Source organism: Papaver somniferum, chromosome 2, assembly GCF_003573695.1.
Source record: "Papaver somniferum cultivar HN1 chromosome 2, ASM357369v1, whole genome shotgun sequence".
Classification (NCBI taxonomy): Eukaryota; Viridiplantae; Streptophyta; class Magnoliopsida; order Ranunculales; family Papaveraceae; genus Papaver; species Papaver somniferum.
In genome coordinates, this window is record NC_039359.1 from 2,124,484 (window position 1) to 2,145,039 (window position 20,556).

The 20,556-nt window shown below is 36.2% G+C and overlaps 1 pseudogene; it reads left to right on the forward strand.

Moving 5' to 3' along the window:
* Positions 1-18,432: 18,432 nt before the first annotated feature.
* On the forward strand, positions 18,433-18,532 carry LOC113354650 (annotated as a pseudogene).
* The last annotated feature ends 2,024 nt before the right edge of the window (positions 18,533-20,556 follow it).

Sequence of the window (20,556 nt, forward strand, 5' to 3'; positions counted from 1 at the left end):
CTTGTCTCATGTGCCTGATCAAAAAGAGATAAGATTGTGTACCGCTCAGGCTTTAGGAAAAGTTTTTTATTCTTAGGATTGTTTTTCCTGTCTATCAAATAAAGGAAAGGGTTATTATCGACAATTCTACTCTTTATAGGGTTTAGAGTTGGGCGTCCACGAACCTGTTTAATGGTTGCGAACCCCACATTCCTTTTTCCTCTCTGATATCTTTTATATCTTAAGACTGCTTGATGAGATTGTGAATTACACTCACAAAAACCGGTTGTTTATAACTATTCTCTAAGCATCATGTCTTTGGATGGAAAAGATGTCAATATGATTGTTAAGCCATCAATCAAGAAAAAATAAAAATCTCCAGTAACTCCTTCCTTGAAAAGAAAGAGGAGGAATACAAGAAAGCCAAGTGTTGTCCCTTCTAACTCTCAGAAGTTTTCCGATGTTCTTGATGAGTTGAAGGAAGTAAGAAAGGAGATTAGTGAAATAAAGGCTTGCGTTTTAAGATCTTTGGAAATTCAAAAGGCCCTGGTTCGACATCATCAGCCAAGACGGTTTGTTGGTATTGAATCCTTCTTCCACGAACCTTATATTCCGATGGTTGTTGACGACAAGGAATTCGGGAATGATAAGGAATTTCTCAAAGATATTGTTGCCTAATATGTCTTCTTTTTTGTTTAGTTGGAAGAATAACTAGTGCTTGAATAGCAATGATTGTGACTACACATAGCTATTATTTTTCATTTTCTTGTTCTTTTTTAGGTTTATTTGGTTTAAATTCTAAAAATATTTGGAGGATGATGGTTTGCAGTACTTAATCTTTATGATTTGGTATATTGCATCTTGTTATGGGATATTGGTGTTTACGTCCGTGAACTATGTTGTCCCATATTTTGTCAAAAGTAAAGTCGTTCATGATCGGTATTCATGTATTGATTTAAGGATGAATAGACTTTTGACATATACAAAAGTTAAGCCTATATTATCAATTCTTTGATGGAAGATAGGTTAAAATATTTTGTGTTCAAGGATTATGTCTGTTAAATATCATTATGCAAATAGTGATGGAAGATAGAATGAATCCTTGTGTATTCCACAGTATTGATCTTTACTGATCCATATGTTATGTAATATTGTGAGGCTCCGGAATGTGTCTTATGTTAAGCACGATACAACCAAGTTGATTAATTTTTGATTAGCTTTGTTGGTTGTTTCGTAAGGTACTTTATGTTGAGCATTCTTGAACTAAATTAATCATCTTGTTTGGTTATTTAGTTATTGCTCCATAAGTCTTTTTATGTCAAGCAAAACAAATTATAATTAAATTGATTAATTTTGTAATTAGTTTGGTTGTGTATTCCAATTAGGTTAATTATGGGTTCTCTTGTAATTAATCTATTTGAGTATTTTCATACTCCATAAGATTCCTCTTATGTTGAGTATATGAACGAATATCCTATTCATTTTCTAATGGTTATGTTAGTCGTATGCTTCGTAAGTTCTCTCATGTCGAGCATAGTCAATTAAGTTGATCACTTTTTTGTTTAATTTGATTGCGTATTCCGATTAAATTAATCATGGGTTTACTTGTGATTAATTTGATTGAGTTTTTGGATATAGAAAATCATTCTCATGGTTTTTCGTGTCCAATCAAAATCCTTCTTTTCTTTTGAAATTACGGTCGCTCTTGTTGTTACCTTGGGAATGACATCAAATGGGTGAGAGTTCTTTTGAACTTGTGCTTAATGGTCATATCTTGAGGGATATGCGGATGTGGGATTTTAAAGGAGTTATCTTGTATCTTTAAACTCCTTGATGAATGCTATTAGCTTCAGATATATGATTGCATCCAAATTAGATGGTATGTATTTTCTTTCAATCATGAAATGTCTCTTACGGAAATTTCATTATGATCCCATTCTTGTACCTTTGCCAATTTTATTGACAAAAAGGGGGAGAATTAATATGTAGTTCACACTACAAATACATATGGTTTTCGGATCATTGTGTAAGGGGGAGTGGTTTCCATGTGAGATGGAGTATTGACTAACGGGGAGTGATACATATCACCATAGTATTATTGTTGAAGTTGTGATACAATTGGACTTTGACGCTGTGTAATAATACTATGACATTGTATAACAATGATCGAGATCGATACTTTCTCATTGTTATAACTACGGATCTTCAACAACGGTGATGCTAAACTTACAACCTTTGGGATCAATGGAGTACTTGGAAGTGACAAAGATTTCGAGGAATGTTGAAGATTAGACATGTGGAATAGGTGCTACTAAAGTTTCTTTATCTTTTTCGTATTCCATATGTATTGATAGTTTTGTCACTAAAATTGACAAAGGGGGAGATTGTTAAAACATTGCTTGGTCGAACTCGCATGCATTTCTATCTCAAGCATGTTTGTCAATGTTAGTGATCAAAACTATAAGTCTTGATTTCTAGTCTATTATAGCTAAGTCTCGGACTAGGATAGAAAGTGTAGTTGAGCTCAAGGAGTTCATGGCGATTGATCATACAAGAAGAAGAACTACTCAAGGAACCGTTGGAACTTCTCGACAAAAAGGTATGTGAATACTTGAACTTATCTTCCACTCAAAAGTCTATCTACTTTATCTCCTACTTATTGAGACAAAAAGTCGTATGCTATATATAGACTTATATTATACACATTTGGTATTTCGAGCCGAGTATACCTCGCCTATCTATATCTCGAAATATGTGTTGGTAAGCGTTTCGCTTCGACCATGTTTATCTTTACCTAGTGACAAAAGTCATGATATGTTTCTATCACTTTGAAAATTGCTTTGACGAGAAACGGTGTAACAACTATATAACGTCCTCTAAGAATGTTTCAATGGTTGGAATGAGAGTTTAGATTACGTAACCAATGATGGACATAAGTATTGTTGTGGAAACACATATGTGCATAAGTCTAATACCTTGAACCAAAGTTTGCGAACTTTGTTGATCAAGAGAAACCGGAAGAATGGCTTGTTGCCAAGTCCACGAACTCAGTCCTTGAACTGGCGAACTTCTCATCCCGAGAAATTCTGCTGGAGTTGACGAACTTGTTGCGTGAGTACCAGTCCACGAACCCATTCTGCGAACCGGCGGAAAGTCTTTGCCGAGATTTTCTCCTAGAGTTTGTAAACTCTACCCGGTTGCTTAAGTTCGCGAACCTAGTGTGCGAATTTAAGAAGGTTATATATCTGAAGATGATTTCTGAACTTAAACTTATAAAGACTAAGGAATGCAATTTGCAAACCGTGGATATAAAGCTCATGAAACGGTTCGAGTGAATCAAATCATCTTTGCTTCAATTGTGTCTTGTGTAGTACATAAGATTTCCTTGCAATTGAACAACTCTCTAACTAGTTCAATTGAGTCATTTGAACTAGTTATGGCGAAGAAGAATATGGTTGGTATGAAATGATCATATGGCTAACATTTTGGTTAACTATTGTTGAACCAACAAATGTACACATTTGGGTACGGTTAACAAACCTAGAAGCGTGCAGTTCATTTGTGTATAACAAGCTAAGTTTTCGATCTAACGGTTGATAAATATTAACTTGAATCTAAATCAGGTTTTCATCTAACGGGAGATATTGTTTGCTTTGTGACCAATGAGAAACCCTGATTTGAAAGACTATTTAAAGGAGACATCTAGTATTGTGCAAAACTAATCCCCACACTTCACGTGTGATACTAGTTTGCGTGCTAGAGTCGTTTCTCCTTTAACCTTTGGTTTTCTTCTTCTAAAAACCAGGTTAACGACTTAAAGACTTCATTGGGATTGTGAAGCCAGACCGATACTAGTTTTATCGTAGTTGTGTGATCTGATCTTGCATCTTCTATCTTACGAGTACAATCAGATTGATTGACTTGAGATTAATATCTCCGATATGCAAGATATAAAAAGTAGTCACAAACATCTTCGTCTCATTGTTTGTGATTCCGCAACATCTTGTTTCGTCACCATACGATTAAGATTGTTGTGAGGTGATTGACTTATCTAGGCTGTTCTTCGGGAATATAAGACCGGATTATCAATTGGTTCCTCTTCACCTTGATTATTATCAAAAGACGGAACAAAAACTTTAGGGTTTTTCTGTGGGAGACAGATTGATCCTTTGATAGACTTGTCTGTGTGAGACAAATTTGTTTATTGTCAAAGCCTGCGATTTTGGGTCTTAGAAATTCTTAGTTGTGGGTGAGATAAGCTAAGGGAATCAAGTGCGCAATATCCTACTGGGATCAGAGGCGTAGGGAGTACAATTGTACCTTGGATCAGTGGGAGACTGATTGGGGTTCAACTACAGTCCAGTCCGAAGTTAGCATGAAGTAGGCTAGTGTCTGTAGCGGCTTAATACAGTTTGTGTTCAATCAGGACTAGGTCCCGGGGTTTTTCTGCATTTGCGGTTTCCTTGTTAACAAAATTTCTGGTGTCTGTGTTATTTCAGTTTCCGCATTATATTGTTTTATCTTTATAATTGAAATTATACAGGTTGTGTGTTAGATAAACAATTAGAGTAATCCAACCTTTGGTTGTTGATTGTCATTGATTGATCCTTGGATATTGGTCTTTGGTACCATCCAAGTTATTCCTTGTATTTGATTAGTACTCGCAGTTTCTGTTTGAGGAAATCAAATCAAGAGAGAGATATAAACTCGTTGATGTACTTTTAATTGATTGAGTCTTGTTGATTCTCTTAAAAGTATATTCGAGTTTATCCATACAGATTGCTAAGTGAAATATTAGGTGGTGTTGTTAGACCCCCGCTTTTTTACATCTTCTCATAGTACCAGTAAGCTACATATGATGGATTTGCACACTTGTTCATGTTATCTTTGTCATCATTCCAGTTGAGAGTGAGCTTAAATCCTCTAAGTGTGAAAGTACATCCTTCATGTTTCTTGACCCTGCCATAAATTATGAGTGGACATTGTTGACTCCTCCAATTAATGCACTTAACCCTTAGCTTGGTCTTATAACTCTTAGTAATTATTGTCTGGTGTTTGTTCTTCATACAAAAGTTTGTAACATGCTTGTAGAAGGATATTTTATCCATAAACTTATTTCCAAACTATGAGACCATTTGGATCAAATGGTTGTTGATCAATTTCATCTGGGAACATTTGTTCATTTTCTTCTTCCTTCAAGTGTTTTCATAATCTTCCTCAAACTTTGAATTATTATGAGGGGGATCATTAAACTTAGCACCATTATATTGAGGCCCAACATATAGTACTATAAGCTCCAACTCAACTGGTTCATCTTTATCCGATTCAAGAACAAATAAACCACATAAATCACTGAATCCCTCAGAGTAAGTACCATACAAGAAAATGATTAACAAATTACAAATATAAAAAAACATCATTACCTTCCTTGTCGGAGTCAGAGTCTAGTAAGTACCCATAGTGGTCCTCTTCAATTAAACAAACAAGAAAAAAAGATGTATAAGAAAGTCAATATTAGTACTTAACATCAAATCCAAATCCAAATCCAGTTTGAATAAACAACAAATATAACAAAAAAAAACATTACCTTCCTTAAAGTTTGTTCATATCCAAGTACATTGTTGATATCCTCATCAGTGACACTCATCTTCTTCGATGTTTGGAAGCTGAACAAAAAACTCATCACTCTTCTTATATTCTTGACTCATCCTGTAAATATATTCAACGACACAACCTCATCACTCTTCTTATATTCTTGACTCATCCTGTAAATATATTCAACGACACTTTCTTGTGTTGTAGGTTCAAACCAGAAATCATGATCAAACACTTCTTTAGCCACACTTGCTTGTGTTGGTTCAGTTTGTTCAGAGACTTGAGGAACATATACTTCTTGTTCAGGTATGTTTTTCAGCCACACTTGCTTGTGTTGGTTGAGTTTGTTCACAGACTTCTTCATCATCCGATATATCAATAAAAAACTTATTCTTACTTTTTTCTGCAATTTTTTCCTTAAACTATGTTGCTAGCCTTGGACTTCTTCTTGAACTACTAGGTGTGTAGTTCCCTTGGATAATGCTTTCTTTGGTGTTGAAATAGAACGTGTATTCCCTTGGATACTGCTTTCTTTGGTGTTGTATCCCTATTCTTAATTGGAGTCAAGTACTTGTGTGGAGGAACTGACTCATAGGTAAGTTCAGAAACCTCACCAGAGTTAATCCTAGTAAATACTTGCATATGCAGCTTACTCCAACCATTCTCATCAATTTCTGTATTATCCCATTAATACCAAAACTTTACTTTCATAATCAAAGACTCTGGTAAATAAGGATCCACAAACCATAATATGTTTATAAGCCCATTACCCTTCAATCTCAAATTTTTCCCGATCATGTCCTTTAACCTATCAAGACCCATCTCAACTCTAGCACAGTCTCTGAACTCAAAATACTGGTGAGTTAGCAGCACCTTTACCTTAATATTTCTGATAGGCATCCTGTCATCTTCAACATCATATCCACAAGAATAATATAAGTCAAATACGAAAAGCAGATAATACAAACTAAAAAGACAAACCCTATAAATCTAATAAAAATACAGACCCTAGAAAAGTCTATTCACAGAGAATCAAAAACCAACTGATTGATTTCAAAATTGAAAAACTAATTTGAAAATCAATTTTTATAAACCCTAGAACAAACGAATCGAATAGAAACACCACAAATATCTGCTAAAATGAAACAACTCATAAAAAAAATCATGAGTTAGCGTTTGTCAGTTAACTTTTAGTTCATAATTTCTGATTTGGTGATACCGAAACCATTTTACTTCGTCGTTTCTTTGCTCGATTAGGTTTACCCATCTTCAACTTAGTCTCTGTAACCCTAAGTTCATAAAATTGAAACAGAGACAGGCACATAGAAATGGAGAGACGAAGGGAAAATAAAAGAGACTAGAAGATTATGTCTCATATGTATCTTTTTTCCACCAGTTAGGTAACCCAACTCTCATCTTAGCCATCAAATTTCGTCGAGATATAATTATATCGAGAAGAACGAGACATATTCACCAGTTGTGTCGTCAATTACGAAGTGTCAAAATAATCCTAGCCTTCCATTCTTAGATTCCTACCACGTGTCATCGATAATATCGAGGTTGGATAAATTAAATATCCGTCGTCGATATTATTAGCCAGCACAGACGAATCCAAGTTATGAACATTCCTTATGTTTGCTATTATTGCGGAAATAAAGGTCACCTTCAAAGAGGGTGTCGTTTTCGTATAAGGAATGAGAAACTTCATGATGTTCTTGTTTGGGTACCACAATAAGTTGTGAAACCTAGATCATATGTTAAGGTTAATTCCCTTAATATTACAGGTTGTAACTGTCCAACCTTTAAGCAAAGGAATCAGTGTTGTCATAAACCAAGATTTTCCTATAAACGTCATATAAAGCCTTTTCACAATTCTAATGATTATCAAAAGGTTAACTTTGTAAAGACTAAGACAAGATCCGATGTTTCTAACTGGAGAAAGACTAACTTGCAAAAGAATATTCAATCCAATTCTCTTTAGAGAAATCTTGAATAGAATAATGGGAAGAAGGTTCTGGTTGTTCCTAAACACACTCAAAAGTGGGTACCAAAGAAAGTCAATGATGCATTGAGTATGAAAAGGAATGATCTCCTAGAAAACTCCATGACTATGGAAAAGGAAAAATCCATGATGCTGGAAGCTAAAAATTTCTTAGGAAAGATGGATGTAGATATGAATGGGTCTAAAAGTGATCTCTTTTATGATAATCCAAACGTGAAACTCAAGAATTGGTGGAAGAAGAAACGAAATAAGCCAAAAACTATAGATAGTGAAAATTCCATAGATGCGGAAAAGTTTGTTTCAACCACCTGTAGTGAGCTAGACATTGTTCACCCCAACACAAGTTGATTGTATTGAAAGTGCATCCTCACAAATAAATGCCATATTATGAATACTGTGAGGAAAACAAAAGAATTAGGGCGCACATATCATGTTGACTATTATTCTTGCATGTATTATTGTTATTAATCTTGTTTTCTCTTATTTGTTTCTATTAGGTTAAAAAGAGCTACAAAGTGCTAAAAATATCTAAGAAGAGAAGTATTGCAAGTATCCAAGTGCCCAAGTCGAAGAGAAGTCAAAGAAATGTGACGAAAAGGAGCAAAGATGCTCAAAATCAAGAGACATGCCAAATACCAAGCTTACCTCTCATTCAAATTAAGAATTTATCAACACCATCTCGAAGATAATTCAATTACAAAAAGAATGAGGTCATTCCGAGTTTGGACGAAGAAGTTATGGTCAAAACAAGCTTATCGAATATCGACGTCTACATGAGGGTACACATACAGGTACCATGTGTTTAACCACTAAGGATGATCCTGAAATAATATCCAATCTGACATGTCCTTATTATACCAGTAAAGGTCACAGACTTGCACAATGTTTCAAATTCAAACATAAACTAAGGTATGTCAACAAACTATAACGAATAGCTAGTCGGTTGGAAAATGCACTTAAACTTATTCAAAAGTCCAATCCTGAGGTACACAAAGTTAACTCTTCTTCTTCTAAAATATTTATGGATAAGGAAAATTCTCAAACAAAGAGAAGAGTTCGGACTAAACGTTCCGTTTATAAAGGATATTGTCAGTTCTGTGCAGGAATCTGGAGATGAGAAGTACACACACTAAGTATGTTGAAATGTACATCTTATATCATCTGCCCTTATAAGAGATAAGAACCTTGCATATCAGGGCTTTGGATCAAAGTTTGAATATTAGTGCTTGGATATCCATATGTCTCAAGTAATAGTATTATAAATTTCGATCTGCAAAACTTAGAATAAGAAGAGATAAAAATGACATTTTTGTTCCATTTTAGGTTTTGTGTGCATGAACCTTTATAAGTTACGAAATCCTGCATGATAAATGACATTCACTTCAAGACTCATCTCTTTCTCAAGAAGGTTTTCCTGTTGAGCCATACTTTTGTGTTTCACAAATTCATTTTTCTCAATGAATCATGGAGGCTGCAAGCACAATTCTCGTGAAACCCTTGCTCCAATGGTTATTGATACTATTCCAACTAAAAATGGGAAAGAGATGTCTATTTCTTTTGTCTCATCTCTTATGAAGATAAGGAGGAATCAGAAGAAACCTAGATAGGATCATTCCAATCAGAAAAGGTTTGAAAATCTTCTTGTAGAACTTAGGAAAACCAAGAAGGAGGTGCAAGGACTGAAGAATATTTTACAAAAATCTGTCAAACTACAAGATACTCTTGTCAATCAACAGCCTACCATGTTTGCAGGAACTAACTCTTTTATTCATGAACCGTATGTTCCCTTTACAGTCATTGATAAGAAGTTTGGAGATGATAAGGAATTCTTCAAAGATCTTAATATCTAGGAAACTTATTTTGAGGATTTTATTCTTGAGAAGGATAACTAGGGTTTGGTATAGCAAAGAAAAATAAGGTCGCTCATGTTGTTCTCTCGGAAATGACATTTTATGGGGGAGAGTTCTTAAATAAACTTGTGCTTAATTGTTATATATTTGTGGAGAGTGTGGCTGTAGAATTATGAAGGGGATGCTTGTATCTTTTTAATCTCCTAGGATGAGTGCTAAGTATTTATTACTATGTGATATCATCTAAAACAAGTTGATATGAGGAGTTACATTTTAACTATGTTATTATGTAGTATCTCCATCTTCCTTAAGCTTGAGATATCGTTTGGTTGTATTCATTATGATCCCGTGATTTTCGTACCTTTGTTAATTTTATTGACAAAAAGGGGGAGAAATATTTAGTGGTTTCATACTACATACATATGGTTTACGGATCATTATGTAAGGGGGAGTGGATCATTTAAGAAATAGATTTTCCTATTAAACAAAAGATGTAAGTATTGATTAACGGGGAGAAACATATCACCATAGTGTTACTTCAGAGTTGAGATACAATTGAACTTTGGTGAGAAGATAATAATACTTTGTGCCTGCATAACAAAGATTGAGAATATTTTATTTTCAAAAAGTTGTTATCGCTGTGGAATCGGTTCTTCAACAACAACGATGCTGAGTTGAACACGTTCAAAATCATTGCAACTTGAAATTACGAAGAGTTCAAGAAGAGTTGGAGAAACCAAGGAAATCAAGAAGACATGGTGGATCAAGGAGTTTTTTCAAAACTTTATTTTTGTTATCCATATGTATTAAATAGTTTTGTCACTAAAATTGACAAGGGGGGGGGATTGTTAGAGCATTGCTCGGTCGAACTCACAAGTGTTGCTATATCAAGCTTGTTGTCAAATTTAATTGTCAAAAATAGATATATCTTGATTTCAAGTCTACAATTAGTTAAATCTCGGTCTAGGATAGTGGAGTTGAGAAATGAGTCAGTAATCATTTGCGTTCTACCGTTTGAAGGCGAAGATCAACTGAAGCTTTTGGAGAACTTCATCAACAAAAGGTAAGTGAAGACTTCTCAAGTTATATTCACTTTTTTATCTTGAGACGATTGCCGCATAACTAATTAGATTAGCTTGCATAAACAAGAATTTCGAGTCGAGAACTAATTATTTAGTTTACGAATTTCTCGAAATATAATGACTAATCTTAATGAATATTTGTTCATACTTGACCAAATCTTGATTCAAGTTCATCATTCGAAAATAGCCTGGAACAGTAATAAGTGTCATTGTTGTTATTCGGGAATGTTTCGAATTCATTTAGAGAAATATTAAACTACTATATTCGGAATATAAGACAGTGTTATCAGTCTTACAATCTGAGAAAACTGTTATATGTCTGAAGCCGTATTACATGTATTCGTACACGTAGCGGAGTAGTGATGTGATTTGTAGATAGTGGTAAAAGTGGTTCGATTCTCAGACTTGTGAAGGATATTAATTAGACTTAAATCCTAATATTAAAATAGAAAACTCACTAAAAATTATAGCAAACTCAATCAAAGATGATATCAATACTAAAAGAAACACTGAGGCTAAGATTCCACTATTTTCCAAGTTCAAAGTGATTAAACCAATACTTATATTTATGCAATTTTCTTGTTTAATTTGATTCTAAAATATTGCAACAAGTAGATTTTCAAAAGTAATAATTGTAAATACCAAGTATGAAGCATCAAAAGTATTAAAACTAAGCATACTCCATAAAAATAGATCACAATCACTCAAATAAAAATCATATTCAATAATAGTTCAAGGCAAATAATCATATAATTATTGCAAATAAAAAGATAAAATAGAATATACCACTTTTTGTTGGAAAAATAGCTTCCTCTATCGCCTCAGCAATGTGGTTTATCTCCTCATATTAATCATGATCTCAAAATATGTGTTTGTTGCTCAAAAGATGATTAAAAGAGTGAAAATTAATAACACAGACTGTTTGCAACAGTGTATTGGTGTTGCAAAACAGCTGTTACAATGGAACTGTTACAGAAAACTGTTGCTTTGTCGCTGATTTAAGACTGCCCTGAACAGCTTACTGTTCTTCAGCTGTTAAACAGTGACACTTTTCTGCGACTGTCTATCGAGGGTCAATGTTCTTCAGCTGTTCTTCTTCTTCAACAGCAGCAGCAGCAGAAACAGAGTTTGGTAAAGCTCTGATTTCTTCTTCTCTGGCTCTCCTTAGGTTCCCAAACTCTCTACACCTCTTCTATATGACCCAAGACATCTATTTATATCAAAAATACCGATTAAATCTCTCCCAAATCTTCCAAAATCTCTTTCCTTCTCTTCACGGCCAAGTTGCGACAATTTCTTGTTTTAGGATTTCTACGTGTTTCTGAGCTTTCCTTTTTATTCTAAATTCTTCGTTAGATAGATACAAATCTTTGGGAAGGTTTACAGCGTTTTAATCTCTCTAAAATTCCCTAAAACAGGTCACACACGTGACTTTCCATATTTTCTTATTGTGAGAAAAATCAATCGATTGAGCCCAATCTAATCGATTTAAACACCCATTTCAGATTCCTAGACCCATAAGGAGTCTATCCTATGAAAATCATAGGTTTAATCGACCTCAAACTCCTCCAAATCACGATTGCCAAAACTGCTCTTTAACTACACTTTTTTCCCGCCAAAATCCTTTTTTTTTAATGTTGAAGATGGTTGCCCCTTATCCAGAGTAGGGGTGCGATTAGAAACTGCCTGGAAATGGGATGCCCCTTAGTAATTAGGTTACCGCTTATCCAAAGTGAGAGTCCGAATAGCAAATGTCCTCCGGGTGCTTTCCGACAACTTTTCGAGCCAATTTTTTCCAAAAATGTTTATTAGCCAAAAATACCTACAAATAAATAAAACATCATGATAAGTACAAAAATGAGCCCTAACAATATATAGAATCGAGACAAATCGGACACAAAAATGTGTCTATCAAATACCCCCAAACCTATTATTTGCTAGTCCTCGAGCAAAAAATAAAATAGAAATAAAATCCTAACTCATTGTCGCAGGCATCGTCGATTGCATTTAGCGTATGCAATAATCCTATAAACCCCTAGGTGTCCCTAGTGGCGGAGTGTTGTCTCCGGAGGGCTTACCAGAGGTATACCCACAAAACCTTTTTACTCCAGACCCTAGCTATCTACACAGAACTTGGAAGGCACTAAAGAATATCCTTGGTTGGCATACTTATTGACTACAGGAGGAAGTACCCTGATGCGAAATTCCAATTGTTGTACACGATTTGTACTCAAGCATACTAAAATTCATATGAAGTGACAGAGCTCTACTCAGATATTCGCACTATGGACATCAATATCCGGAGTCAAAACTAATCACATGGATAGATCAAGAAGATGGATATAGAAAAACATAAATGGTTTTGATGTTTACTAGGTGAACGGTGTTTCTCATATCTGTCTGAAGGCCTCCGCCAAAATGAACCTATCCTAATGGACTGAGATACTAGTCTGACTAATATCAACACACTGGCATATACAAGGGAACCAGTGATTGATAATCCTAACTCTAGGTCAACACAACTGGCATATACAAGGGTTCCAGTGGTCGACTTTATTGAATTTATTCCAGTTGGTCAGATGGTCTGGTCTTTTTTTTTTTTTTTGCATCTCAATCACTCTAATTCACCCTATCATTGGTAACAACTTGAATCGTGAGCCCCATGTAATCACCTAGAGAAACATAGTTTAAAAACAAAACAAAATAAAAACAGAAGTGAAAAGGACTCAACGAGATATGGTGAAACTATCATGTTATTTCTAACACCTGAGATTTGTGCTTTTATGAATAGACTCTTTAGCTGTTGCCATCTAGTCAGATTGGTTCCTTAACTCCTACAACCAAAATGCTTCCATCCACTTAGATTGGTTAGTGCCATCCTTAATAGGGATAAATTTCTAGGCTCTGGAGTTTATTTCTTGCAACGAAAAGGTAATAAAAAGTTCTACCCCATCCCCAAACTTAAATCTAACATTGTCCTCAATGTTTCTAATCAAAGAACAGTACCAAAAATATAAGTAACAAGAGGAAATAGTAAAGAGAGAAGTCGGAAAGATAGTACCTGGGTGAAGTGTAACCAAAAACCTACAAAAATATTATACAACATACAAAATCGCCTCGATGGTCAATCAAGGTAAACAGGGTCCTCCAGAGGGACCCCTCAACATCACCTGTAGGAAAAGGCAAAAGGGCTTCAATCGCTGACCGTTAACCTTCGAAGAACTACTACCATCTGGTGTCTCAATCTCAACAACGCCATGAGGAAAAACAGTACGGACCACAAAAGGACCGGTCCACCAGAGCGCAACTTCCCGGGGAATAGATGCAAACGAGTGTCATACAGAAGAACTTTTTGACCTGGAGAAAATGACTTTCGTAAAATATTCCTATCATGCACAAGTTTCATTTTGTTCTTATACTCCTTAGCACTATCGTATGCATCTCTACGAATCTCGTCCAACTCATTGAGCTGGAGCTTTCTTTGAGCTCCTGCCTTGTCAAGTGAAAAGTTTAAGTTCTTAATAGCCCAATAGGCTCGATGCTCTAACTCAACAGGCAGGTGACATGCCTTGCCAAACACTAAACGATAAGGTGACATTCCAATGGGTGTCTTAAACGCAGTACGGTAAGCCCATAAGGCATCAGTAAGCCTCGACGACCAGTCTTTCCTATTTGGATTAACTGTTTTCTCTAGAATACGTTTAATTTCCCTATTGGAAACCTCTACCTGACCACTAGTCTGAGGGTGATATGGGGTTGCTACTTTATGGGTAATACCGTATTGTTTCATTAAAAGAGAAAACGGTCTATTACAAAAGTGTGAACCTCCATCACTAATTATAGCTCGCGGCGTACCAAAACGTGTAAGTATATTCTCTTTCAAAAACTGGACTACGACCCTGTGGTCATTCGTTCTACACGGAACCGCCTCAACCCACTTAGACACATAGTCTACAGCGACAAGTATGTAAAGATAACCAAACGAAATAGGAAATGGACCCATAAAATCAATGCCCCACACATCAAAGACCTCAATCACTAAAATAGGGTTCAAAGGCATCATATTTCTACGGGAAATGGTTCCTAACTTCTGGCAACGCTCACAAGAAACACAATGACTATGGGAATCTTTAAACAACGAAGGCCAGTAAAATCCACACTGCAAAATCTTAGCAGCAGTCTTCTTAGCACTAAAATGACCCCCACATGCATGTTCATGACAAAAGGAGATAATACTAGACTGGTCACTCTCAGATACACATCTCCTAATAATCTGGTCCGGACAATACTTAAACAGATAAGGATCGTCCCAAAAGAAATGCTTAACCTCGGCTAAAAACCTAGAACGATCTTGCTTACCCCAATGTTGAGGGGTTCGACCAGTAACAAGATAATTCACTATATTTGCATACCAAGGTGATTGGGAAACAGAGAACAATTGTTCATCAGGAAAGCTATCCCTTATAGGAAGGGAATCACTAGGGGAACTAACAACTAGCCTAGACAAGTGATCTGCTACTACATTTTCTGCACCCTTTTTGTCTCTAATGTCTGGGGAAAATTCCTGTAACAATAGGATCCATCTAATCAATCTAGGTTTGGTATCCTTCTTAGATAAAAGGTATTTCAAAGCAGCATGATCTGTATAGATTATGATCTTAGAACCTAATAGGTAGGACCTAAACTTATCCAAGGCAAACACGATGGCTAAAAGTTCCTTCTCGGTAGTTGTGTAGTTCATTTGGGCATCATTCAGAGTTTTGCTAGCATAATAAATCACATGAAGTAATTTGTTTTCTCGTTGTCCTAAAACGACGCCTATAGCATAATCTGAAGAATCACACATAATCTCAAAGGGTAGGTTCCAGTTAGGTGCCTGGACTATCGGGGCAGTAGTGAGTAAAGTTTTAAGCTTCTCAAAAGCCTCTAAACAAGCATCATCAAAGACAAACTTAACATCTTTTGCAAGCAAATTGCAAAGAGGTCTAGAAATCAAGCTAAAATCCTTAATGAATCGACGGTAAAAACCTGCATGCCCTAGGAATGACCTAATATCTTTTACGGTTTTTGGGACCTGTAAAGTCTTAATAAGGTCAACTTTGGCTTTGTCTACCTCTATACCCTTTGAAGAGACGATGTGCCCTAATACAATTCCTGATTTAACCATGAAATGGCATTTTTCCCAATTAAGCACTAAATTTTTTTCCTTACACCTAGTCAACACTAATGTCAAATGATGCAAGCACTCATCGAAAGATGAACCAAACACTGAAAAATCATCCATAAAGACCTCTAAGAACCGTTCTACCATATCAGAAAATATGCTCATCATACAACGCTGAAAAGTTGCAGGGGCATTACATAGCCCGAAAGGCATGCGTCTATACGCAAAGGTACCAAAGGGACAGGTAAAGTGGTTTTCTCTTGGTCTTCTGGGGCAATAACGATCTGATTATAACCGGAGTAGCCATCTAAGAAGCAATAGTGACTATGTCCAGCTAATCGCTCTAGCATTTGGTCGATAAAAGGAAGGGGAAAGTGATCCTTCCTTGTGACCTTGTTCAATTTCCTATAGTCAATACACACACGCCATCCCGTGGTCACTCGGGTTGGGATTAATTCATTATTATCATTCTGGACTACAGTGATACCTGATTTCTTGGGGACAACCTGAACAGGGCTGACCCACTTACTGTCTGAAATTGGGTAAATAATACCCGCATCTAACAACTTAAGCACCTCTTTTCGAACTACCTCTTTCATGTTAGGGTTCAGTCGACGTTGCATCTCCCTAGAAGGTTTGGAGTCTTCCTCTAAATGAATCTGATGCATACACACAGTAGGACTTATACCCTTAATGTCTGCTATAGTCCACCCTAAAGCTTCCTTATTGTCTTGAAGTACATTTACTAGCCTACTTTCCTGATCACTATCCAAATTGGAAGCTACAATCACAGGTAAAGTCTCAGATGGGCCTAAAAACACATACTTTAGAGTATCGGGTAGTGGTTTAAGGTCCAACTTTGGGGGCTCTTCTAAAGAAGGAATTAGGGTAGTCTCAGAAACTGGTAACGGTTCGAACCTAGCTTTCCATCTATCAGTGTCTAACACAGGGGTAGAATCTAATAGAGCATTCACCTGTTCAATAGTGCTATCGTCGTCAAAATCTAAACCAAAATGGGATAGACAACTTTCTAATGGGTCTTCAGACAAGATGTTTGGTAATGACTCCTGAACTAAGGCTTCTATCATGTTCACCTCCTCAACACATGTGTCATCTAGCTCATGAGGTTGCTTACTGACATTAAAAATGTTCATCTCCATAGTCATATTACCAAAAGATAAACTCATCACACCATTTCGACAGTTAATGATCGCATTAGACGTAGCTAAAAATGGGCGACCTAAAATCACAGGTATCTGGTTCTCTGGGTCAGGGACAGGTTGGGTATCTAGGACCACGAAATCCACTGGATAAATAAACTTGTCGACCTCAATAAGAACATCCTCGATAACACCTCGAGGGATTTTAACAGACCTATCAGCTAACTGCAGTGTCATCTGAGTACGTTTCATTTCACCAAGTCCTAGCTGTAAGTATACATGGAATGGCAGTAAGTTCACACTGGCTCCTAAGTCAAGTAAATCTTTTTCTACCCGGAAGTTACCTATTGTGCAAGCAATGGTAGGAGAACCTTGGTCTTTGTACTTTAGAGTTGTGGTGTTCTGAATGATTGAACTTACGTGACTAGCTAAAAAGGCTTTCTTATGGACGCTAAGTTTTCGCTTTCGCGTACACATATCCTTAAGGAACTTGGCATAAGCAGGAATTTGCCTAATTGCATCTAATAAGGGAAGGTTTATGGTAACTTGCTTAAAAACCTCCACTATGTCATTGAAGTTCGATTGCTTCTTTGTTGGTACTAATAGCTGAGGAAATAGGGATCTAGGCCTAAAATCATACCTTTCAGGGACCGAATTCACATCATTAGAAACTTTATCAGTCTCTTCAGCTACTGGTCCTGAGAGGTGAGATCCTGAGGGGTGAACTACAGTATGTTCACTATCGGGCATGGTTACCTTATTGTCTACAACTCTACCACTTCTAAGGGTTCTAACAACATTCAATTGATTCGATGGTTTTGCACCTAATTCGTGAACTCCTCTAGGGTTAGGTTGTGTTTGACTAGGAAACTTTCCTTTTTCTCTCAAAGAATCACTTATCAGACCAACCTGGGTTTTTAACTCGGAAATAGCCTGACTATTTTCTTGTCCTATCCTGTTACTAGCTTGTAGACTCTGTTCTACGGATAACTGGAATTTTGCAGTTTGCTGAGTTAACAAGGCGAGAGATTCCTCTAAACTTAGGATTTTCTTATCTGACTGATTCTGAAACTGAGCTAGTCCTGAAGGATTCTTAGTATAGCCAAAACCTGGGGGAGCATTAGAATTACTAAACTGACCTTGACTTTGGCCCTTAGACCACGAAAGGTTCGGATGGTTTCTCCAACCAGGATTATAGGTTTCTGAATATGGGTCAATCTTTTGACGGTTATCAAATCTAGTGTTATTATAAAGAGCATTGGCCTGCTCTTCAATATTCTGGCCTTCCCAAAAAGGCTCCACTCTACCACTAGTCTGGCCCACTTCTAAGGCTTCTAACCTTTTTGCTATAGCAGCAATTTTGGCATCTGATTCATAGCCTCCTTCTACCCTATTAACGTTTCCTCTACTTAAAAGAATTGTTTTCTGGGGTGCCCTACTATTTTCCCATTGCTGGGTTTTTTCGGCGATTTCATTAAAAAATTCCATCGCCGCATCAACAGTTTGGTTTTCAAATCCACCAGTGCATAGAGACTCAACCATGGTCGTTGTGGAATAATCTAAACCCTCATAAAGGATCTGAACTAGCCTAACCTTTTCTAAACCATGATGAGGACACTGGGATAATAAATCATTGAACCTTTCCAAATACCTATATAAAGATTCTCCCTCTTGTTGTGAAAATGTGCATATTTGCGTCCTAATAGACGATGTTTTGTGCCTAGGGAAAAACTTATTGAAAAAGGCAGATGTAAGTTGTTCATATGTCTCAATTGACTCGGAGTCCAAACTATACAGCCACGACTTGGCCTTATCTTTCAGGGAAAATGGGAATAACCTAAGTTTCAAAGCATCATCATCTAAGCCTCTAATTCTTAGAGTACTACAAATTTCCTCAAAATCCCTAACATGGTAATAAGGGTTTTCATTTTCTTTCCCTAAAAAGATTGGGAGCATCTGTAAGGTCCCAGGTTTCAGTTCATAGGGTGCCTCCGTTTCAGCTAACTTAATACACGAAGGACGGGTAGTCCTAGTTGGATTCAACAAAGCTTTCAAAGTTGCCATTTCTGGCGCTATCGGAGCAACAGGATTCTCTCCTCAGTCAAAGAACGTTCAAAAACAGACTCTTCAAAAGCCGGACTTTCTAGATTAAGGTAATCGAGACGCTTCGAACTACTAGGTTTTCTTTAACAAATCTACCTAGTGCGTCTCTTTTACGTTCAGGCATACAATAGAATTTTCTAAATTGGAAGGGTAAGCAAACACAGATCAAGGCCGACTCAACCAAATCAAACCTATTGATTTCTAGCAAACAAAAAGCATGATGGCTCCACTTAGATTGTTTCTAGACCAGCTTCTAATCCTTCGAACGGGAATTCGTTACAATTTAAGCAAACCCCTCTGGAATCAATCCGAGTTAACGTAAGTTGAATAGAGGCGAGGGAAGCTCGGTGGAGCTTTGATACCCAAGGCCTCACCGGTATTACAAGGCGGCGCAGTCACGCATTCAACTTACAGAAACCGTCAAGAACTTCGAAGTATGCTTAAAAGAGTAACCAATATTTTTCGAATGACTTTCCTGTAAGCTCGTTACCCTATCGGTCTCGTTCTAGTCAAAATTTTAGGCTTAGGTTCGCGTAGGTTACGTGTTCCTAAAGCGGGCAAGAAGAGAACGGTGATGAAATCCGAACCCTTATCTTGTATGGCCAGGCCTTGCCCTTTACTAGAAAAATAAATGTCCGTATTCAGTCCTCATATATGCATACGAAAGAGTCCAGTAACTCACTGACAGGGGATTCGCGAGTGTTTAGAATCTTACCTCCCATTCCAGGCGGGGGATGAATCGGTTGTAGTCGACTCGGGCCACTGACTCCGATGTCTAGTGTACGAACCCAAGGTGCAGAGACAATATCGTAATTGTCCTCCTTCTCTGCAAACAGTTTATATTTAAAGTACCCTTCCGTAGGGTAATAAAAAAAATAATCTCCCAAAGTCTAAAATTCCAAAATCCCAAAAAAATAAAGAAAAATTACAAAAATAATAAACCCTAATACAGTTTTTTTTTAAATAAAATAAATAAACCATAAACTAAAATTGTCTAAAAATAAAAAATAAATAAATAAAATTGTCTTATTTTCTGTTCTTTTTGCTTTAATCTTTAGCTCCAAGTCTTTATGAAATCACCAAACTCCTTGGCTCAATTTTCTTTATGATCCAGAACCTGTAGACACAAGATAAATACCCAAAAACATAAAAAAAAAAAGACAAAAATAATAAAAACAAAACAAAAAAAAAATCTAAAACCCTAAAAACAAGTCCGCGTCGGCGGCGCCAAAAATTGATGTGATTTGTAGATAGTGGTAAAAGTGGTTCGATTCTCAGACTTGTGAAGGATATTAATTAGTCTTAAATACTAATATTAAAATAGAAAACTCACTAAAAATTATAGCAAACTCAATCAAAGATGATATCAATACTAAAAGAAACACTGAGGCTAAGATTCCACTATTTTCCAAGTTCAAAGTGATTAAACCAATACTTATATTTATGCACTTTTCTTGTTTAATTTGATTCTAAAATATTGCAACAAGTAGATTTTCAAAAGTAATAATTGTAAATACCAAGTATGAAGCATCAAAAGTATTAAAACTAAGCATACTCCATCAAAATAGATGACAATCACTCAAATAAAAATCATATTCAATAATAGTTCAAGGCAAATAAT